Here is a 25,244-nt window from a genome sequence, read left to right on the forward strand (position 1 = left end):
TATTGAGAAACAGCCACAATCTATTTTAAATAGATTTTAAAGGCTATATGGAATGATGCTGTGAATTTAGGATTTCAAGCAGGCAAATATTCATGAGTAGATGGCAGGGTTCCAATCCTAGCATCCGAGAAGTCATTTTTTTCATGGAGGTGGAGGCTGGAAGCTTCCCAACCATCTTCCTCTTCTTTAAATCCCCTAACATCTTTTTTATGTATTTGGTTCATTTGCCTAATGTGGACATTTCAACAGGCTTCCCACTGTGGTTAATCCAGCCCATCCCTGAAGAGATGCTGATAAGAAAGTCTCCTTCCCAGGCAGTCCAGACACTGCAGTTTGCAGACTGAGTCTAGCTTATAGAAAAAAAAAAAAAAAAAAACAGAGGTCTCTGGAAGCATTTCACCATAGCCCAAACTCAGCCCTGTCTTGTCTGGCCTCCCTTGACTGCCATCCATCTGGACATTATTTGTTTCTTTCTTAGTTTAATGCAAGTTGAGCATCCTTCCTCAGATTCATTGAGAAGTTTGGTTCTTGACATTAACCTACATCAATTTTTTAAATTAGCAATAGAATTTCTTAAATCAATCTTATCTACAAGCCACATTATTGACATGTATCTTATTGAAATGTGGGAGAAGGCACTGTAGGGGAGATGAATAAAAAAAACACTGAAATGAGTATAGAGGCTGGTTCAGAGCTTGATATAATGTATAGCAAAGACACCAGCTGCCATAACTGGCATTTGGCAGATACTCAAAGGCAGGCAGAAGAGTGAGGAAGCCATGTAGTGTAAAAGAAAGGAAGGCTTCAGTCTGCTCCGTTGGGAGTTGGGTGGCCCTGGGAAGCTGGAGCAGACTAACTAGAAGAAGAGCATCTTATGTGATGAGCAAGGAGGGTGAATCTGGCTTCCTCTGGTTGGTCCTGAGTTCAAACTGGGGTAAGTGATGAGGGCAAAAATAGAGAAGTTGGCAGTCATTGATTGGTTCTTGATTGTTGTAGGTCAACTGAGGCAGACCCAGGGGCTAGAGTTCTGTTGTCCTTGTTATATAAAATATATTTTGTGTCTCAGCCTGAAACTGGATTTCCAGCTTGGCTCTCTAGTACCCAAACCTCTATCCCTTGTTAGACTGATCACTCCACCGAGCCAGGGGCTCTGAAGAAAAGTTTGAAATTGTCAGGTCTGTGCAATGAGATGTGGCCCATTTCTTCTGGCCCACATCTCTGTTTTTTGTTTTGTTTTATTTGTTGTTCTCACAAACCAGAAGTATTTGATCTTTCTGGTGGAATCCAGAAAGGCATGCCTTGTTTACCCACTAACAACCAACATATGTGAACATATGTTGATCCATTAACAATTAACATATGGGTCTTGTTCATTCACTCATTTGACAGATGTGACTGAGCTACTATTTGCCCAGCCATCCAGGATGTCCAGGCCACCAAGATGGGTTCTTGGCCCTGGAGTTCTCACAGGTCAGATGGAGAGAGAGAAGAAAACAGCCAACACTTTCTATGTGCCAGGAATTCAGCTGCACATCTAGCAGGCTTTGGCTAGTGTGGTCTTCACAGCAAAATATCCATATTTTACAAAGGAGGAGATAGGCCTCAGGGACTTAGACAGCTTCTTGAAGTCACACATCTATTGAATTCTAAATTCCTTGTTCTTCCTTTATTTCTTTCTGAAGAAGTTATATCTATAAGCTACAACTCTTCATTAAAGAAATAATAATTGAATAGTTAGGATAGAAATACAGTTATGATGTAAAATTTCCAACAATACAAAAAGGAGTGAAATACAGAAAAATATAGAGTACAGGAAAAGTGAAGAGTCCCTGACATCTGCCCCAATAAATCACAGTTTCCCAAACAAAGCCACAGTAAATGCCAATTTGGTGTGTATGCTTTAAACCTTTTGTGCATTTATATTCGTAAAGGTCAACATAGAAGTACAGTTTCATTTTTGTGGGAATTTAAATTTTCACACATGGTATTGCACTGTACACAAATGTCCTGAACTTGAATGGTTTTTCCCTAAATAAAACAGATTGAGAGATGCCCAGATCAGTCCATATAGATCTACCTTTTTGTTGTTGTTGGTGGTTTTTTTTTTAAAAAAAAAAACAACAACAGTTACCTATAACCTCTGGTACAAATGTGTTAATTATTACATAGTTCATAAATAGATTGTTTCTAGTTTTTTATTATTACAAATAAAGTTATGATGAACATCTTCCATAAGCTGCCTTGTTGGACAAATATGCAAACTTTTGTCCACAGTAGATGCCAAAAATGAATCATAGAGGATGAACATTTATCATTTCAGTAGACTCTATCAGATTTTGTTCCAAAAGGCTTGCCAACTTAAATTCTCTCCCTGTGAAACAAGAGACTTTGTTCCTTGCTGACTCAATAGCCCTCAACATTATCAATCTTTAAGATGTTGCCAAAATGATTATCTTGTGTTCATTTACATTTTCCCTATTACTTGTATATTAGGAATTTTTTCATATTGTAGTACTCCTTCTGTGAATGGCCCATTCACATTCTTGTTCATTTTTCTAATAATGTGTCTTTTAAAAATTGATTTTGTATATTTTATTTTCATATTATAAAAATATAAAATTTTAAAGTATTTATAAAACATTTTATATATAAGTTGTTTATAATACATAATTTTAATTAAAACATTTTATTTTAAATTTATTTCTATATAGCTCAGATAATAACAAACCTTTTATTATAAACTTCAAATATTTCTCTTCACCTCCCTTTTAATTTAGCTCATAGTTGTCTAATCATCCAAAAACTTAAGTTTTGATTTGACCAATGGTATCCATGTTTTCCCTATGGATTTGATTTTTTTTTAATCTTGGTCAAAAATTCTTCTACACTCAAGGTTATATACTCCCAAATTTAAAATATTTGTATAGATTTTTCAAATAAATTTAGGTCTTCAATCTTCCTGGCATTTAATTTTGTGAATGATTGGTATCTACCACAATAGGAAATGGATGGCATGTTCCAAATGAGGTGCCAAAGGAAAGCTGAGAAAGGGTCTATTTACAATGGTGTGGACAAAAGGGTAGTGATGGAGGCCCATACCAACCAGGCCTGAAGGGGAATGGGGAGGGGATGCAGGGAACAGGGCGAAGACCATAGGAGCCATGAGCGGAGATCTTTGATTTAGGGAAACAGCTAATATGAGGCAACCACACTGAGGTCCCAATCCCACCCCCTTTCTCTGCTTGCTGTGGGTTCTCCCCTTTGGCCTGGCCCCAACCATGAGGATCATGGAGCACATTGACCCAGTCCATAGAGAGTATCCACTCAGGCAAAGACCAAGGTGTGGAGTGTGATGTCTGGAGGAGCAAACCCCAAACAACACCACAAATGGGAAATCTAAATCCATCTTGATCCAAAATGGATAATTGTCCCATCCATTTATCAGAGAATATATCCTTTCTCCAATGCTTTGAAATACTACACTATCAAAAACAAAATTTTTATACAACTCTGTTCAGTTCTATTGGTCTTTTTCAAATCTCTTCTTCTATGAAACCTACACCATTTTACAGCAAAATGTTGTTTTGATAACAAGTCAGCTCTCATTAATCTTTTAGTTCAAAATGTTCATGGTCACTCAAGAAGACTCATAATTCCGGGTTAATCATAGAATAAGTCTATTATGTTCAATAAGACCTTATATTGGAATTTTAAATGAATTGCACTGAATCAATAGTTGGAGGAAAAGTTGGCATTTCTAGCTTATGGTTTTCCAGTCAATAACGTGACATACCTCCTTTTTTTTTTTTTTCCCTCAGGTCTTTCATGTGCTTCATAAAATTTTATGATTTTTTTTCATTTAGACTGTTCATTCTCATGAGGCTTCCCCCACCCCTGCCCCGTGGTTGATTTACAGTCTTGTTGCTTTCATGAATGGGATCTTTTTTTCTCTTATGCTTTCTAAACACTGATGGTTTGTGTTTAAGAAAGCCATTGACTTTTGTCCATGACATTTTGATCCAGACAATGCTGAATCCCCTGGGATAGTTCTCATAGCTTGTTCTTTCATGCTTTGGGGATTGTAAATGTAAACAATCATATCTAAAAGTGCATACATATATTTTGTGTTTCTTTCTCACCTTTTAGTTTGTTATCTTGCACCTCTAATATGTTAGAGGTATTATAAAATTAGAAAATGGTATTCAGGCTTATTCTTTTTTATTTGTTCTCATTAGTTATACATGACAGTGGAATGCACTTTGATACATTATACATAGATGGAGTACAATTTCTCTTTCTTCTGGATGTACATGATATAGAATCCCACCAGATGTATAGTTATATATGTACATAGGGTAACAATGTCTGATTCATTCTACTAGTCTTCCTACTCACATACCTCCTCCCCTCCTTTCACACCCCTCTACCTAATCTAAAGTAGCTCTATTCTTTCCTAGCTGCCCCCCCCCTTTCTTATTGTGAATTAGTATTCGCATATCCGAGAAAACCTTCAGCCTTTGGTTTTGGGGTATTGGCTTATTTCGCTTAGCATGATATTCTCCAGCTCCATCCATTTACTGGAAAATTCTATAATTTCACTCATCTTTAAGACTGAGTAATACTCCATTGTGTGTGTGTGTGTGTGTGTGTATACACACACCACATTTTCTTTATCCATTCATCTATTGGAGGGCATCTAGGTTGGTTCCCTAGTTTAGCTATTGGGAGTCGAGCGACTATAAACATTGATGTGGCTGCATTGCTGTAGTATGTTGAATGGGAGTACATTGTATTTCACTTTTAAGTAAAATATGTAGTAGTGTAGGTTTAAAATTGACGCCTTTAATAAGGTTGAAGGGGACCCTTTATCTAGCTAAGAAAGTTTCCTTCTTTTTCGTGTTGAAGGCAGTATTTGAGAAACCTACCCATCAGTATTCCATGTATACCTACCATGGGCCAAAAATATATACCAGGCACTGAGAAAGACTCAAAGTATAAATGATGATCCCAACTTTGAAGACACTTTCATTCTGGTCATGTTATAAATAAAAATTTGTATGCAAAAATGAGCAAACCCAAGACAGACATGAACAAGGGACAAATTAAGCCTGGTTAGAATTTAGAGAGGAGATGAGTGAGGAGTGGAATAATCCAAGCTGCTTGGGAGCATTAGCATTTCTATCTTAAAGGCAGTGTTAGAGTTTGGCTTAATGGATGGAAGGGAAGAGGTAATTCCAGGAGAAGGGAATGGACAGAGTGAAAACTGAAGTGAGAACCTGAAGGTGAGTGTGAATGTGGCAGCCCTGGCAGATAGCGAGCAGAGATTAGAGGGTCTCTGGATGCCAAAATTCATTGCTAAATCATAGAGGTCCTCCAATGTCAACACAAAGACATTGAACTGGATTCAAGGACAGCCAGGGAACCATCAGTGGTTGTTAAACAGTGGACTGATGTACTCTGAGGAAGTTTCACTAACAAGTTAATAAGGATGTTTCAATCTGGCAAGGAAGTTCAGAACAGATTAAAGAAGAGACACCAGCTTTGTCACAGGGCCCTCGCTTGCAAGAAGCACCTTGGTGTTGCAATGCTTGGGTAGAGAGTAAGCTGCAGCCTGCCTACTGTCTGTGGATGGCAGCTGTTCAACCCACTTGGTGGGTTGCGTCTCTCTGTCCAAGAGGGCTGGAAGGCCAGCACACAGTGATTACCGTTTTCCTTTTGGCAAACCTGACATCATTTCCATTTTCCATTTGGATGCAAAGGACTTGAACATTTCTAAATTGCAAGCTTTCCAGGCAGCCTTCTTTAAAGGCTTCTCCCTACAAATGAATGGCCTGGGGTGTAAGGTTCCCATAGTGTTCTATAACACTGCAATACTCTTGCAGCCCGTTACAGCAAAATAGCAACTGATGAAAAGAAAAAGCCCCTGTGAGTAAAGTAGATGTTTACAGGCTCCCACCAGAAGTCCTGTTCCATTAAATCTGACACGTTTTGTCTCCTGAAGTGATCCTCTCTTTTCATGAATTTATTATCTCTGGGTAGATTTACTTCCTGGAAGGATTATTCTTCTCCCGAGGACACAGTAATTTGGTGAACCAGTTGGGAAATTCAACTTTATGAAACAGTGAACTGGTTACCACAGCAATAATAGCCAAGCGGTCCTCCAATGTATTTGTGTGTTACAAATACTTATTTCATCCTTTTAGCGACCTTGTGATATAGATGCTAAAGAGGAAGCTGACGCACAGAGAGGTTAAGTAATTTGCCCAAGGTCAGAGTAGATGACAGATATGGGTTTCAAACAGAACCTTCTATGCTCCAGAGCCTGTGATCTTAATACCGCACTCTGCCATCTCAGACTGGTGCCAGGATTTGGTTGCACCCTGATGCCTTGTCTCCCTGTTTCATTAGCAGCCAGGTATTGGCCATGGCGCTTGTAAAGGTCTCTGCTGTCACTTGCTTTGCACTGGGTTGCTTGTTCCTAGACACTTCTCACCTTTCCCTTGCAAGAACCTCCTAATCTATCACACTAGCTCCTGCCTGCTGGTCCCTCTCATTCTAGTTAAGACTTGCTGTTTTCCTTGGCAGCTGAGTCACATCACCTGCCTAACAAACTCCAACAGACCCTCCATCACCTTAAGATGAAGTTCAAGTCCTGGTGAGAACATGTAAGCCCCCACCCCATGTCCTGCAGCAGAGTCCCCAAATGGCCTCCACAGCACCCCTCCCTTTCTTCTCTGCTCATTTCTTTAATAACATGCTGCGTGCCTCCTGTATACAGGCACTGAAGACTCAGAGGCTGTCTTTGAGGTTATCACCATCTAGGGGTAACAAACAAATAAACCATATCAGGTTCAGAGACCTTCATCTGCAGTTCTCAAATCCAAAAGATTTTTCATTACTTCTTTAGGGACAAAACCTGCCCAGAACAGACTTGACTTGCTATATAGTCTTTTAGTGTAAATATTAATGTGTTTGAGTGTGAAATTCTGCCAGGTCCTCAGCAGGTGCTAATTTTATATATATATATATATATATATATAATTATATTATTATTATTTTATTATTATATATTATATAATAATATTATTATTTTATTTATATTATATAAAATGCATTATATGTTCTTTCTGAAATCCCCAAGTATTCTGAATTCCAAAACACCTCTGACCTCAAGGATACCAGATAAGGGACTTTGGCCCTGTTGACACAATCCAGGGTAGGAAATCAGTAATGCAAGCATCTCTCAGGTGCTGCAGAGTGAGGAAGCAGCCGTCTGGCAGAACTGGGTTCCATAAAATGTTAAGAAACAATGTATTTCTTGCCAGTGAAATAACCTATTCCTGGCTGCAGCCACTATAAGATCTGAGAACCCATTCAGTGTTTCCTGTGGCTAAAGAAACAAGTCAGAAATCCTCAGCATGATGCTCAATGTTCTTCAAGACTTACTCCAAATGCTTTTTTTTTTCTTTTATTCTTTTTTGCAGTGCTGGGATGGAACCCAGGCCTTGCACATGCTAGGCAAGCACTGTACCACTGAGAACCACCCCCTGTCCTCCTTTACAGACTCATTTCTAGGAATTCTTGCCCACACAGGACTCTGATCAATTTCACCCCTCTTTGTGGCCCGAAAGTAGGGATTGGTAAACCACAGTCCATGGGCCAAATTCAGCTTACTGCTTTGTTTTTTTTGTTTGTTTGTTTTGTTTTCGTTTTTTGTTTCATTTTATAAATAAACCTCTATTGGAACATGGCCACATTCCTTTATTTACATATTGTTTAGGGATTTGATTTTCACAATACAGCAACAGAGTTGAAACGCTGCAGCAGAGACCATGTGGCCTACAAAACCTAAAATATTTCTCATCTGGCTCTTTGTAGAAAAAAAATTTACTGGTCTCTGCTCAAATGCATACTCAAGTGCTAGGGATTTAGCAATTATTGATTTTTGGCCTAGGTTGTTCCTAAAATCCAGCTGAAATATAAAGCTTGTCAAAGGGAATTAATTTGGGAAGCCATTTTTGGGAGCCCGTGTGAGGGAGGGGAAGCAATTTAGTTAAGTGTTATGGACTTGGCCATCATTGCAGGCAACTGGTGCTTGATCCCACTGGGGCCTTTGAGGAAGTTTTGTAATGTGTGTATCAAAACAATATACCCAGGGCAAAGGGAGGAAGCCACTACCCAGTGCCCTCCTTCCTCCATGGAACCAGGGTGGATGGCTCTATAAGCATGAACTCTTCTGAGTTGCATACTTGTGTTAGGCAGATTCTCAATACTTGCTACAGTAGCAGAAAAGATCTGGGACATGAAGCAAGAGGTATAGAAGGTGGGCAAGGTACACATTATGCAATTACAGTGGGCAGAGCTATTCACTGCAATAATGGTAGACATCAGAGTTGGACTGAGAGGATGTGAAGAGGTGCATAGAGTGCCTCCTGCCTCAATCCCTATGTTAAATCTTATTTCTAATGTGGGTGTTAGGGGATGAGCCTTTGGGAGGGTAATTAGATAATGAGGGTGGAGCTTCATGAATAGGGTTGGTGCTTTCAGAATTGGAGATGAGAGCCTGCTCACTCTGCTCTCTACCACGGAAGGTTATGAGAAGACAACCATCTGTAAACTAGACACTGACTAGACACTGACTCTGCTGTTGCCCTGATCCTGGACTTCTGGCCTCCAGAACCAGGAGAATTAAATTTCTGTTGTTTCTGAGTCATGTAGTTTATGGTATTTTGTTACAACATCTCTAACAGATTTTTTTTTTTTTTAGTAGTGTTAGGCACTGAACCCAGGGTCTTGTGCATGCTAAGCAAGTGCAATACTGCTGAGCCACATCCCTAGCCCCTGCCCTAACGGATTAAGTCAATGCCCAATATATTGATTAATCAAATAATAGCATAAGTAGCTTATATTTATGTCTAAGCTAGATGCATTGCATGGCTGGTCTGAATCCTTATAAAAGCCCCACAGGATCTTTACTATATCATTCTCATTTTGTTGAGGAGAAAATGAAGGTTTAGAGAGTTTATATTCAGGTCAATAAGGCAGTTAAGTAATTGAGTAATGGAGCTGGGACTTAAGCCCACTTCCACCGGAGCCCCTGTTGTTGAACTAATCATCAACAAATTACACTGACAGAGACTGACTCCCCTCCCCTCCCCCCTCACTTTCTTCCTCAGTTGGTCTGTAGGAGTAGAGCAGAGTCCCTCCTATAAATCAGGGGTCCCTGGATTGCCTATTGGGGAAGATGTTGTTCCCTAAGTGAGGAAATTAAATGCCATTTAGAAAAAGGAAAATGAGCCCTGGGACCTGGCCAAAGAAAGACTTATTAGTAGGAAGAGAGGGTGAGTATTAAAGAGGATTAGCTAGTGCTCACAACTTCACAGGGCTCACCGATTCTTTTTATCTAAGAGAAGAACAACACAGAGAACCAATATGGGGTGACAGTGTGACTTAGAGAAAAATGGCAGGTTAGGAGGATCTGTGATTGGAGTGACACACCACAATGTTTCTGGCATTAGGTAGCAAGAAGAACCAGAGCCTCCTTTGTAGTAAGTCAAGGGGCTTCACTTGAGGCAGGCTAGAATCTTAGCCACACTAACCAGCAAAGAAGCCAGGAACCTACAGACAAGGGGTGGGAAAGCCTGGTCCAGCAAACTGGCTGACTCTTGGGAGCATTTGGAAAGACCAATGCCGTGGCTAAAAGGCAACATGTTTGCTTCAGGAGACACAGATGCCCCAGGACCTATCATCAAACAGGTGGAATCCAGATGCTAGGGGTTCCTGGAAGGCCAGCTGTGGCACATGTCCAGGGGAACAACCCAATGACAGCAGAGTTTCATTCAGCAGCTGAGATCCCAGGTGCAGGATCCAGCCCCTGGGAGGAAACTGGCAAGGATTAAACAAGAAGTACCAGCTGCCAAGGAGCAGGCGCTAGACAGAACTCCAGGCACAGCAGCAAACGGAAGCTCAGGTGGAAAAACTGAAGCCCCAGTCTGTGGATGGTGCCAACATGATGCAGACCCAGGGGGTGACTGCAACTTGAGGAGCATGCAAAAGCCTATGGCCCACCCCAGTTGTGCACAAGGACCCCACTCTGTGGCAGCAAAATCAGGTCCAATTCTCTTCCCTGGATGGAGCAGGGTTGCCAAAATATTCTCTGCATGTTTTGACCCTGTAAATATATTTTTAAATTGAGGTTAAATTCACATGATATAAAATAAACCATTTTAAAGTGATCATTTCAGTAGCATTTAGTATTTCACAATTTACCTAATTCTTAAATATGTCCTTCACCCCAAAGTAAAGCCCATGACTCCCAGAGCAGATTTCCCCTGTTCTCTTCTTCCATCAGCCTACAGCAACCGCCAAGCTGCATCCTCTGTCTATGGAGTTGCCTAGTCCCAATTTTTTATATAAATGGAATCATATGAGACCTTTTCTGTCTGGCTTTATAAATTTAGCATAATGATTTTTGAGGTTCATTCATGCTGTAACATGTATCAGAACAGTTGTCTCTCAAGTATCCATGGGGGCTTATTTCCAGGACCCCTCACAGATGCCAAAATTTGAGGATGCTCCATCTTCTACATAAAATAGTATGTTGTATTACCTGCATTTAACCTATGTGCCTTCTCCTGTATACTTTAAATCAACTTGTAATGCCCAACACAATGTAAATTCTATGTAAATAGTTGTTATACTGTATTTTCAGGGAAAATGACAAGGAACCAAAGTTTATGTGGGCTTGATATAGACACAGTTTTTTCAAGTCTTTTGATATGCAGTTGATTAAATCTGTGGAAGTAGAACCCACAAAGGGCCAACTATATTTTATTCATTTAAATAACTATATAGTATTCCATCCTATGGATATTCCTATAGCTATGGATATACCACAATTTGTTTATCTCTGTGAACATTTTGACATGAGATAATCAAAGGATAAAAATAGGAACATTGGGCACCAATGAAAAAGCACCAAATATCGTAACTATATCCTATATTTTTTTTAACCGGATAATAAACATAGTCAGCATGTTTTTTTTAATTGGTTGTTCAAAACATTACAAAGCTCTTGACATATCATATTTCATACATTAGATTCAAGTGGGTTATGAACTCCCATTTTTACCCCGCATACAGATTGCAGAATCACATCGGTTACACATCCACATTTTTACATGATGCCATATTAGTGACTGCTGTATTCTGCTACCTTTCCTATCCTCTATTATCCCCCCTCCCCTCCCCTCCCATCTTCTCTCTCTACCCCATCTACTACAATTCATTTCTCTCCTTGTTTTCCCCCCCATTCCCCTCACAACCTCTTATATGTAATTTTTTTTAATTTTTTATTGTTGGTTGTTCAAAACATTACATAGTTCTTGACATATCATATTTCACACTTTGATTCAAGTGGGTTATGAACTCCCATTTTTACCCCATATACAGATTGCAGAATCACATCAGTTACACATCCATTGATTTACATATTGCCATACTAGTGTCTGTTGTGTTCTGCTGCCTTTCCTATCCTCTACTATCCCCCCTCCCCTCCCCTCCCTTCCCCTCTTCTCTCTCTACCCCCTCTACTGTCATTCATTTCTCCCCCTTGTATTATTTTTCCCTTTCCCCTCACTTCCTCTTGTATGTACTTTTGTATAACCCTGAGGGTCTCCTTCCATTTCCATGCAATTTCCCTTTTCTCTCCCTTTCCCTCCACTCCTGAGTCTCAACCCTTCCCTAGCAAGGACAATAATGACTCTAAGAGTAGAAAAGGACACAGAGATTGTTCTACACCTACAATCCTGCATGGCTTAACAATGGGGATATGTTTGGAGAACTGCATTATTAGGAAATTTGGGCCTGTGTGAACATCCTACAGTGTAGTTACACAAACTAATATAGCCATGACATCACTAGGTGATATATTTTTATGGGACCACTGTCATGCATGGGACTTGTCATTAACCAAACTGTCATTATGCAGAGTGTAACTGTATTTGGTCTTTCATGGTCATGAAGTAAGTGTGAAACAGCATGACATATTTCATCCTGTCACCAAGATGTCTTGATTAGATCTTTTACACCCATATGTGACGACAGTGTAACAGTAATATAGCATTCCTTACTTCCCCTGGAAGAAGCAAGGGCTGAAGCTCAGTAAGATGCAAATGATGCTCGCAGATGAGCAGAGATCCTTGATGCTGTAGAAAACGCCTTTCCTCCATCCCATCACTATTCATTCTCAACCACTAATCAAAGAATTGTCCCTAAATTATTTGCATCTCTACAAGCCTGATTGCCACAGAGAATACCCAACCTCAAGCCAGTGAAGAAATGAGATTACATAACAAAAATGTTCCCTACTCCCTCCATGATTAATTATTGTGGGTTGATTTCAGCTCCATTTTTTTTTTCTTGGGCATTTCTCTAACAGTTCACATTTAACAGCTCCTGGAAGCTGGGAAAACAGAGGAGAAAAAGCTCCTTTATGTCTTAGTTCTGTGCTATTCATAAATGAAAATCATTGTTAATTTAGAGTTTGACAGCTGGGGTGCATTTGTAAGTCTGGGGCAGCTGTCATCAGAGCTCCAGCTTATTTTTCAAACAGATGTTTAATTTGACTTTAGTGCTATTGCCAGTTTTTGAGGAGAAAGAGAAGGGGAAGCAGAAACAGAAATAATCATGATATTCATCATTTGGTTTCTTTTCAAAACATAAATTGTCATGATTAACATTGACATCAGAATTGCTCTAATTGCAGTTTGTGGGGGCAGATCAGTTAGCTATCATCTCCTACATGGACCAAAGTCCAGTTTGCATGTTTTTTGTGTTTTGTTCTTTAAGTCAGAGGCTGTTTTGTGGTCATTACACCCAGACTCTGATCAACATCCCCAGCTACCCAGAGAAGCCTCCCAGAGTGCAAGGGAAATTGGGGAGTGATAAAGGACGGGTGACCGGGCCACAACCCCAGATGTATGCTGCAGAGCTGATGTGCAGCTCTGGAATCAGGAGACCAGTGAAAGCAAACAGAGCCCCTGATGCAGCAGCCGAGCTCTCCCACTCTTTCATATCTACCCTGCTTATGCGGCCAGGCAGCTGGCTTTGTGCGTGCTCACAGTGTGCAAATTGGTCTCAGTGTATAAAATTAAACACATCTGTGGCTCTGGGTAGAAATCTGATGAGTCAGTATGTACTCGATCGGCCGGCTGTTCCAGTCCACAGTGCTCAGAGGAATCTTCCTGCACACCAGCTGTGTTGCTAGGTAAACCCACTGCCAGGGTCTGCTTTCTTTCCTCGTCCTGTTTATGTGTGTGGCTTTCAGTGGTCTCATTTGGCTTTGGATTTGACTTTTTATGTGTCCCATCCATTGACAATGCCTCTGTAGTGGAAACATCCTAGGCAACAATACACGTATTAGATTTCTATTTTGTTTCTTGTACATTGAGATGGAAAACTCACCTTTCCTTCTTCATCAGTTAACAGCTTGTTATGTGTCATTCTTAAAAAAAAAGGGGGGGGGGGACAAACTGAATCCTAGCTCTGCAATCAAAATTTGATAGTCATGAACCTCAACCTCAACCTCACCCAACCAGTGCGAGAAGCCACAGTGGATGCTCTAAACAGAAATAGATATGTTGGACTCTGAAAAACAACTGACTCAAAAGGGTGGCCCGTGGGTCTTTTTAGGAAATGGATTGTTTGAAGATTTTTAGTTAGGAAGCATTTCTTCCTTAACTATAGAAAAACCAGACTTCTGCTAAAGTTGACTTCCCAAGAATTTAGGAGGAATTCTTAGGGACTTAAAATGTAAACCCCAAACCACAGGCTGTTGCTACCAGGGGTTTGATCCCCTGGGTCTGCACTCTGAATCTCTCCCCTGGATGAGCTCTGTCTCCACTTTTCCTCCAAGCTTTAGCATGACTTCAGGTCATCCCATAACACCCATATTACAGCTGAGGCCAAATGACAGTGGCCATTCAGATGTGGGTGAAAACTAAAGGAGTGCCACCAAACTCCCCAGAGGATCCCCATACGTAGGGTATAGGTTTTGCTGCTCTCGGGGTTCACAAACTCAAGCCCATCTTAGGGGTTCCCTGCTCTCAGCTCCTCACCTGTCTCAACCTTGGTGGACATCAGACTCCCTACCTAACCTCAGGGTCTCATTTTCTTCCCCCCAAAGAATGCCCCTGTTCAAGTCCCAGTTGCCCAAAATTCAAGACCCAACTGCCTTCTAGACTAGGCTATTTAACATCCTAGTTAAGAAGGTGAACTCTCAGGTCTGAGATGGAGTTCTGCACGTCAATGAGTAATTCATGTCAGGCAAGTCATTTAAATTTGTTTTGGGGGACTGGGATGTAGCTCAGTGGTAGTGTGTGCTTACCTAGCAGGCACGAGGCCCTGGGTTTGATCCCCAGCAACACACACACACTCACCCCCCCCCCACACACACACGATAAGAAAATTTGTCTATTTTTAATCAATACCTATAAACTGTACCTATTAATGTGGTTTAATATGATATTTCCATATAAGCTTATAGCATGCATTGATCAAATCCAGCCTCTCTTTTTATACCACATACATACTTCCCCAACTTCTAGTGACCACTAGTCAATTGAACTTCCATATATAAGAAAGAACATGAAGTACGGATCTTTCTGTGTTTGACTTATTTCAGTTCTCATAATGCCCTCCAGTTCCGTCCATTTTCTGAAACTGATAAAATTTCATTCTTTAAGACAGAATAATATCCCATTGTGTACAAATACCACACCTATGTGAAGAGTGCTGCTATAAATAGGAGCATACAGGCATCTCTGTGCTATGCTGATTTCATTTCTTGTACATACATAACCAGAAGCAAGATAGCTGTATCATATGATAGATCTGTTTTTTGTTTTTAGAGGAATCTCCATACTGTTCTCCCTACTTGCTGAACTAATTTACATTCCCACCTACAGTGTATGCATGCAGACCTCTTTCTTCATATCCTCATCAGCATTTTCTCTATTTTGTAATAGCGATTCTAATTGGGGCGAGATGGTATCTCACTCTAGTTTAGATTTGCATTTCCCTAGTAGCTAATGATATTGAGCATTTTTGCCTATCTTTGTTGGCCATTTGTAGACACTTCTTTAGAGAAGAAGATCTTCTTTTGAGATCACTTGCCCTTTTTTAATTGGAATACTAGGTTTTGTGTGCTCGGTTTTTTGAGTTCCTTATGTTTTCTGGATATTAACCCTCAGTCAGATAAATAGTTAGCGAATATTTTGTTCCTTTCTGTAGATTATCTCTTCAGCCTGTTGGTGGTTTCTTTTACTGTGCAGAAGCTTTTCAATATGATGCAATTTCATTTGTCATTTTTTGCTTTGGTTTTCTGTACTTTTTGAATTCTATCTAGAAAATCATTGCCTGTCCCAATGTCTTAGGGCACTTTCATGTCTTGAAGTGCTTCCCCTATGTTTTCCTTTAGTAGCTTCTGGTCTTACCTTTAGGTTTTTGATCGATTTTTAGTTGACTTTGATACAGGGTGAGAGATAGGGGCCAAGTTTCAATCTTCTCCATGTAGCTACTTCAGTTCTTCCAACACCATTTATTGAAGAGCCTGTCCTTGTTTTTTGGTGTCTTTGTTAAGAATTAGTTGGCTGTAGATGCATGGTTTGTTTTTTTTTTTTCCTGGGATCTCTATTCTACTGGACTATTTTTATGCCAATAGGGTGCTGTTTTGGTTACCTGGACTTTGTCTTGAAATCAGGCATTGTGATGCCTCCAGCTTTGTTCTTTTTGCTTAAGTTTGCTTTGGCCAATTTGTAGTTTTGTGCTTCCATATGAATTTTAGTATTGTTTTTTTTTTCTAGTTCTGTGAAGAATGACACTGGTATTTTGATAGGGAATACACTGAGTTTGTAGTTCACTTTGAATAGTATGGATATTTTAACAACCTTAATTCTTCCAATCCATAAATATGGGAGGGCTTTTATTTTGTGTGTGTGTTGTTTTTGTAGTTTTCATTTTAGGGGTCTCTCAGTTCCTTGATTACGTATATTACTAGGTTTTGTTTTGTTTTGTTTTTGCAGTGCTGGGCATTGAACCCAGTGTCTTGTATAATCTAGGCAATTGCTCTACCATTGAGCTATCCCCCCAACCTAGGAATTTCTTCCTTTTTTTTTTTGGTAGTTTTTATGAAAGAAGTTGCTTTCATGATTTCTTGTTGACAAATTTATTATTGGTGTATAGAAAAGCTGTTGATTTTTTTATACTGCTATTTTTTCTGAATTTGTTTACCAGTTCTAATAGTCTTTTGGTGAAATCTAGGTTTTTCTATATTATAGATAATACATATAGAATATTATATGATTATACATATAGAATCATATAATCATATGTATAATCATATAATAATATTATATCATCTTCAAACAAGCATAGTTTTATTTTCTTTCATCCTATTTGCATGCTTTTTATTTCTTTCTCTTGCCTAATTGTTCTAGCTAAACTTCTGGTACTATTTCAAGTAAAAGAAACGAGAGTGAACATGCTGTCTTGTTCCTGATCTTAGAGGAAACGTTTTCGGCTTTTCCTCATTCACTATGATGTTAGCTGTGGGTTTGTCCTAAGTAGTCTTTATTATGTTGATATATAATCTTTCCATATCTAATTTATTCAGAGCTTTTATTATGAAGACAGACATACTGAATTTCATCAAATGGTTTTTCAGCATGTATTGAGATAATTATATGATTTTTTACCCTTCATTCTGTTGATGTGATGTATTATTTGTTGATTTGCATATGTTGAACCATCCTTGCAATCCTGGGATGAAACCAACTTGATCATGATATTTTTACTGTGCTGTTGAATTCTATTTATGAGTATTTTATTGAGAATTTTGCATCTGTGTTCATCAAGGATATTGTTCTATAATTTTCTTTCTAATTTATTTTTTTGCTGTTGTATCCTTTTTTGTTTTGGAAACAGGATAATGATATAATGCTGATCTCACAGAGCGAGTTCAGAAGGGTTGGGGTGGCCTTTCTTTCTTATTAGCACATATTAATTATACAGAATAATGGATTTCATTGTGGCATGTTCATACATGCATGTAACATACTTTGGTCATTCCCACACAGAGCCATGATCTACCATTAACCTCCCCTTCACCCTCCTCCAATCCCCTTCCTCTTCTCTAATAGTTTCTCTTCTACTTTCATGTCATCTCTTTCCCCCTAAATTCCACATAGGAGAGAAAACACACTGTATTTGCCTTTCTGAGTCTGGCTTATTGAGCTTAACATCATGACGATGATCTCCAGTTCCATCCATTTTCCTGCACGTGACATGATTTTGTTCTTCTTTGTGGTTTTCTCCCTTTCAGTTTTTTGAAATAATTTAGGAAGAATTGGCATTAGTTTTCCTTTAAAAGTTTGGTAAAATTGACCCGTCCTGGCTTTCTTTGTCTGGACACATATTACTGATTCAATCTCTTTACTTACTATTGTTCTATTTTTTTTTTAATGTCCTTGTGGTTCAGTTTGGGTAGGTCATGTGTGTTCAGAATTTTGTTGTATCCTTTTCTTGTTTTGGAAACAGAGTAATGATGTAATGCTGACCTCATAGAATTTGTCATTTCTTCTCTAGGCTTTCTAATTTGTTAGCATATAGATTTTGATAAAAACCCCAAATGACCTTTGGTATTTCTGATACTAGTTGTAATATCTCCTCTTTGCCTGTATTTGTTTGGGTCTTCTCTTTTTTCTTGGTTATCCTAAAATGTTGTCTATTTTGTTTATCTTCTCAAAGAACCAACTCTTTATTTCACTGATCTTTTAGTTTATTTTAGCTTATTTAGTTTATTTAAGTCTCTATTTAGTTTATGTCTGTTCTGATCTTTGGCTTGGTTTGTTCTTGCTTTTGTAAGTACTGATGATACATCATTATGTTTTCTGAAATTCTCATTTTTTTATGTAGGCATTGCTATAAACATTTATCTTGCTGCATCACACAAGTTTTGGTATCTTGTGTTTCTATTTAAGTTTGTTCTTGAGAAATTTTTAAACTTCCTTTCTTACTTCCTGGATAATCCACTGTTTGTTGAAAAAATATATTATTCAGTCTCTAAGCATTTGTGTAATTTCTAAAACTCCCGTTTCTTGTTGGATTTTAGTTTCATTTCTTGGTGATCAGAAAAGATACAAGCTATGATTTCAGTCTTTTTGAATTTTTTGCAATATATATGGTCTATTCTAGAGAAGGTTCCATGCATTGATGAAAAGAATGTGTATCCTGCAGCTGTTGCATGGAATGTCCTATTATGTCTGCTAAGTCCATTTGATCAGTGTATAGTTTAACTCTGATTTTTTTGTTGTCATTGTTGGCTTTTTTTGGTCTGGATGATCATTCCATTGATGAAAGTAGGGTATTGAAATCCCTCATTATTATCATCTTGGAGCCTATCTCTCCCTTTAGGTCTAATAATGTTTGTTTTCATAAATTGTGTGCTCTGATATTAAGCACATAGAGACATACAATAATTTTATCTTCTTGTTGAATTGATCCCTTGATCATTCTATTGTAACCTATTTTGTCTCCTAAATTTTGTCTTAATGTCTATTTTGTCAGATACAAGTCTAGCTACTCCTGCTTGCTTTAAAGGTTTCATTTGCTTGGATTATTGTTTTCCATCCTTTCACTTTTTCTCTGTATGTTTTAACTGGAGAGGTGAGTTTCTTAGAGGCAGCATATTATTGGTCTTTTTCCTCAGTTCAGATAGTCTATATCTTTTAATTGGAGAATTTATTCTGTTTACATTCATGGTTATTATTGATAAGTAAAGTACTCCTTTCATTTTATTGATTTTCTACTACTTGTTTTGGATATTCTTTTCTTGTTCTCTTGTTTATCTTTATGGTTTGATGGTTTACTGTGTTGATGTTTGATTCTTTCTTTACTCTTTCATGTGTCTACTCTTCTAGTGGGATTTATACTTTCACATGATTTCATGGTGATAGTTATCTTTCTTTCACTTTTGGATGTAATGTTCCCCTAAGCATCTTTTGTAAGGCTAGTCTGGTCATGAATTCCCTCAGTTTTGCTTGTCTCAGAAGGACTTATATTTCTTCATTTCTGAAGGATAGTCTTGCTGGGTATAATATTTCTAGTTGGCAGAGGTTTTTTATAATTCTTGTTATCCTGCATTGAAATTTTCACATATGGTGAATCAGGTGTCACTAGCACTTTTATGGTGTAGCCACCTTAGTACGCAGCTTTATCTTAAAGATAGGTCTTGGAGTATCATTTTGTTATGCAATGTTGCCTTATTTTGGACTGGACACCATTCTGTAGACTCCCCCATAGCTTCTTTGGCTGTGATTAATGATTTTGAGCATGGGGTACACTGTGGTAGAGATGAGGAGGTCGGTTGTCTCTGTGACCTATGCAAGAGTGGGGGCACTCTTGTGGTTCAGGCATGCATGGTGCAGACAGCAGTGGATGTGGGGTACTCACCGTGTGGCTATTGCTACAATGAGAGTGGTGGCCCTGTCAGGCAATGGGGTTTCCTCAGACACTACTGATGCCAGCTCTGATTCTAGCAAGGACCTCTGGCACTGGCAGCCTCCGCAGTGGTGAGGGGTCTGTAGCACTTGTCCTCCAGCCAGTCAGTGGTGCAGGCCCAGATGCCACATAGGGAGAGGCTCAAGTCCACTCCTGACAGCAATGAGTGGTTCAGACAAGGTGTAGGGGAAATGAGGTAGAGGAAACTGACTTGGGGGGCAGGTGTTAGAAGAAACTGTGGTGCTCCTCTTTGCTGGTGGAAGTTCGTGGCTGGAAACGTGACTGCAACAGACATGAAGCAAAGTTCCTCTTGGCCCTCTTTGGCTGTGCACAGGGATGAAGCCATATCTGGAGTTTCTCAAGGTTTTCTCATCACCCCTTGGGCAAGGCAGCAATGGGAACTGTGCTGTTCTCTCCCTGCCCTGTACTGACAGGTGCTGGATGCAGAACAGGGAAAAGGAGCACTGGAAACTATGTGGGCACCTGCCTTCAATCCTGTCACTGGTATGAGTCCACACAAGGCTGGCCATGCCCTTGGTCTCAAAGGACAAGCATCCTGATCTCCTGGTTCCTGAAGGTAGTACCCTCCATTCCTCTACATGCTGCAACATGTGTCCCTTACAGGTCAGTTCACCTAGCAGGCTTAGGTGACAGTTACTCTGCTGAGCCTGGTGAGTTAGCAAGGCAGCTACCCACCAAGACAGTACAGCTGAATGTTCTGTGGCATCCCAGGGGTAAGAATGTGCAGGTGTTTCTGACCCTTAGAACAGCCCAGTTTCAGAAAATAGCTCACTTCTCAAGATGGCTTCTGGCTACAGAACCCTGGGGGTTCCCTGGGAGATGATGTGCAATCCTTTTCCAAGGCAAAGCTACTGTGTACAGATTTCAGGTTACTTCTCTATGTGGACTACAAGCCTGTGAGGACTATAGCTAGGATTGCCAGCATCATCACTAATAGAGTTTGCAGGGACGTTTTTCCACCCTTGTCCCTGCACAAGGGAGTCTTGTACCCCTGCAGCTGTGGAGTCATACTCTGGACTATTTTATTTCTCCTATGAAGCTGATGTCCCAGGTCTCTGAATCCTTCTAGTTTTTTATTTTCTCTCCAATTTCCAATGTCTTCCCATGCTCACTCACCTAAAAATGAGCCCTGCCCTTGTTAATTTGCTTCTTCTTTTAGAAAGAAGAGATGAGTGCCAGGTCCTCTCTTTGGCTATATCTTAAATAACCAAGCAAGCCACTCCAAGTTCTCAACGCATCAGATGTCTCCCCTGTCAAATGGGGGTAATAACTGCAGCTGCCTCATAGAGTTGCTATGAGAGTCAGATGCATTAGTACATATAAAGTGCATGTAGTTAGTACATTGTCTGGCACAGAATAAGCCCTAAACACAGCCAGATTATTATTGTTGCTATTATTATGATTGCTTTACATTTGCAATAAAACAAATATCATCATACAGATAGATGCATCTTATCCCCACAAGTGAATTTTAGTCCTCAGCACTTAGGACAAAAGCTGTACATTTTATAGGTGTTCTGGAGCTTTGAAAACTGGTCTCCACCCCTTTTGTTTGCTTGCTTCTTATCAGTGCCCATAAAGAATGTGAAATGATGTTAAGAAAAAGAGAAACAACATAGTCTTTGCCAAATGTTTAAAAATCAAGACCAGGGAAAACAAATATTAAAATGTAACATCAAGACAAGAGGAAGACCAAGAAAAAGTATACATGGGCTCTGAGTTCTCATGCACTTGTAAGAGTAGTGCATTACAATCTGTTAAATAAAATAAAAAATAATAGATGGTCCAGCACAAATAAATAAATATGACAGTTAAATTAAAAGATGAATGAATAATTGTAAAGTTTGATATGGAACAGAATGTTTGCATGGTTTAAAAACAAAAAAAAAAAAACCTGTCCTCAAAATACTTAGTAACTACAAAGAGGAAAATAGGAACATTAGTGTGGAGAAGTCTGGCAAATACCTATAACAGAACAAATTTAAACATAAATCGTATGCCACCTGATAGGATGCAATGAGAGGAACACAGCATCCTTTCTCTAGTAATCCTGCTAAAGATGCATAAGCTCATTCTAATTATGAGGAAATCTCAGAAAAACCTAAGCATTTCAAAGAATAAACAAAACATAATCTTCAAAAGTTTCAGTCATACTGACTCATAGTTGGATAGGGAGAGGGAACATGGGAGGAATTGATGAACTTTAGATAGGGCAGAGGGTGGGAGGGAAAGGCAGGGGGCAGGGAGTTAGCAATGATGGAGAAATGTGATGGACATCATTATCCAAAGTACATGTATAAAGACATGAATTGGTGTGAACATACTTTATATACAGAGATATGAAAAATTGTATTCTATATGTGTAATAAGAATTGTGATGCATTCCACTGTCATATATTTAAAAAATAAAAGCAATTAAAAATCACAATAATACTAACAATAAAAAAGTTTCAGTCATAAAAGTCAAGGGAAAATGGAGGAAGTGTTATAGATTGAAAGAGAATTCTTAATACAGCACTGTATCCAAAACTAGATCTTTTGGCTATAAAGGAACACTCGTGGACACCTGAATAGGGTTTGAGGAGTGGATGCGTCAGAGTTAACTTCTTGGATCTGATGGTGATATTGTGGTTATGCAGGAGATTGTCCTCGTTGGTAGGAAATGCACAAGAATGTACTTAAGGTAATTGGACATCATGTCAATCACTTCATTCCCGAATGTTTCCGGGGAAATGATTCTTACTGTTCTTGTAAGTTTTCTCTAAGGTTGAAATGATCTCAAATTAAAGTCTCAGTTCAAAGTCAGGGAGTGATGGGGTGCAAAGAAAAAAGAGAAGAACTCCATGTATATCTTCCTTCGTCTTTTTCTGTTTTCTTCATGACTTCTTCCTCCTAGAAGTTTGGGCTAAGAGCAGAACGAGAAGATATTGGGTTCAATGGAGAAGACAAGCAAGAAGGTCTTCAATGGAGAAGACAAGCAAGGTCTCTGGGTCAGGCCCTAGAGACCAGATGGAGTTCATTCATTCACTGACTGCTGCCCATCATGTAGACCCTGCCCACCGCCATCCTGAAAACTGAGAATCCAGCTGGATGTTGGTCTAATTTTTTAACAACAGTAATAATAATGGCTTAACTATTTGTCAGCCATCCTATAAAGAAGATAGTATGATTTGAGGAGGAAACTGAGACCCACTTTGTTAGGCCTTATAACAGCTCATTTTTGAGCTGGGATTTAAACCCTAGCAATCTAACTCTACTCCCTCTGATCTGCCAGGTGCCTACATACACCCTAATGAGGCTGATATCTTGAGAAGACTGTCTTTTAAAAGGGATCCCATGGACCTTAACAGTTCTCTCCCTGGAGACACAAGGTGGGAGATGCATGTAAACTGCCATCTGTTGGTACATCTTGCATTTAGGTGCCCTCGCCTGCTCTCCCACTTGCTGCTTTTGCACACCGGCTCTGCCATCAGTTATATGAGACCTACTGCGGGTTCCAGGAAACAGGGATAGAATCAATAAACACTCCCCCCAAATGATTGTAATGACCAGCAGAGTTGAGTACCCCTGGACTATGTAAAATACTTACTATAGAGTGCCTGGCAAACAGTAAGTACTCAGTAAAGGTCGTGATTGTTATATGGCAGACACTACTGGGCACAAGGATTACCCCTGATGAACTGGTACAGACTTCCAATCGGCCACCATGCACTCTAGGTAAGCCCAGGATGAGCAAGAGAGACTTCCTATCTTGACAGGGTTTCATTAAACCTCTGATTGAGTAGACAAGACATAAACACATGAAAAATTCAATAGCAACACAAGATTCAAAGTAGAAAGAAAAAAAGGAAGATAACATTTTTCAAGCACCTACCTCATGCTAGGCCGTTTCCATACCAGTTCAGCTTGTGAATGCTCACAGGAGCCCCTTAAAGTAGATATTAACCCCAATTTTTAGGGCAAAAAAATCTGAAGTTCAAGCAAGTAATTCACCTCCTACACCTTGAAGAGGTAGAGCCAAGGTCAAACTTGATCGTCCTGACTACATGCTGATTCATGGTGCTTATGAAGACAAGGAATAAACTAGCTGGGATTAAAATTTAGAAGGTTGAAATCCTCTCCCGTATGGATGTACATATCTACCATCTCTCTATCATTCTATCAAGACAAGATATCCACCCATCCCTGTATCTAATTCTGTTACCCTGCAAGGTGATAAAATAAGATTTTCAGCTTAATTAAATATTTTAGTTAACAGTCCAACTTTTGGGATAAATTTTAATTAATTCTTCATTTTCATGCCTGAAGTTGAAAAATAGCATTAAGCAAAACAACATATTGCTTCTGATAAATCAGAGGAACGGGATAGCGGAGGTCATTCTTTAAAGCACGTGAATGGTACCCGATTATTTAAGGCAGATTAACTACCCATCCTAAACAGCAGCACAAACAGAGGACAACAAAATTAATGTGATTAAATACAGGCTGAGACTATTTATTCTGTCAATTGTTAAAATTTAGTCAACACTCAGATTGCACCGAGACTTGCAGCTGCAGCTCCAAAATAAGCCCAGCCTCCCCTCAGCTGTTGCTAATTAATGTGATTTTCCTAATAACAGTTTTCTGATAGCAGACAGACAGTAGCAAATCAAAACAACTTCATTTTTATGCTGATGAGGCCTAACAACAACAACAACAACAGAAAGGGCCCAACTGGATCCAAATGGCAGTGCTGTTCACTACAGGCCTGCGTGTGGTCCTTCCCAGGCTCAGTTGACCTTCAGCACTCCAAGTCTTATTGCACAAGTACGTGGGCTGTGGGATACCATGGCAAGTTGCTTCATCACGCCAGCCATGGTTGAAGTGGGTGACAGTGGGATATTCCACAGGCTCCAGGAAAAAAAAAATGCTCTGAACAATTGTCCCTTGCACAGAAGCTAGGCCTCTGTAAAGGATCCACCTTCTCCTAGTTTGTCCTACATTTTCCCCCACAAAGATAGAACTCAAGCACACCATTTTGTACCATTCCATATGCAGAACCCCTACTGGGCAGAGTTAGCAAGATAGTGACCCAGAGATGGCTAGCATCACTCACATCCAACTTATCTGTGGGCGTCTTTGGCTCACATATTGGTCGCTTGTCTAATTGATTCAGCTAATTGGTCTCACCATAATATGTTGCACAAGTCATAATCATTTGTGAGTCAAGGTATTGATTTATATTTCCCGTGGAGGGTACCGGACATGTGGAAAGCCAGGGCTTATTAGCTTTTTCTACTGACAATCCAGTACAATAGCATTGCAAACTGGGTCTAGTTAGTGACTTTAGACCTCTGGCTGTGAGCGACTCATGCCCATCTCCAGAGCAGCTTGAACAAAGAATAATTCAAGTTAGCAGGAGATTGAATTATAAATTTTTAAAACTAGCTATGTCAGCCCAAAGAAACATTATGCATATCAGTGCTGTTGGACTGAGGTCACATTAAATACAGTGCAAAGCTTCATTACAGGAAAATCATTACCCATTATCCTCCTAGGTTGAGGATTTTGCTGGTTCACTTTCTTGTAATGTATCTTACTTTGTATCATAAGCATCCTTGACATGGAACCATCTAGAAAACTAGGGAAAAGTACAACTCAATCTGATGGCACACACTTTCATTTGC

General features: G+C 39.5%; 1 protein-coding gene across 1 annotated transcript in view; it reads left to right on the forward strand.

Moving 5' to 3' along the window:
- Spon1 (spondin 1) overlaps window positions 1-25,244 on the forward strand; it is a 268,003-nt gene that overhangs the window by 72,565 nt on the left and 170,194 nt on the right. The gene's annotated exons all lie outside the window — the stretch shown is intronic.

Source organism: Marmota marmota, unplaced genomic scaffold (assembly GCF_001458135.2).
Source record: "Marmota marmota marmota unplaced genomic scaffold, marMar, whole genome shotgun sequence".
Taxonomy (NCBI): Eukaryota; Metazoa; Chordata; class Mammalia; order Rodentia; family Sciuridae; genus Marmota; species Marmota marmota.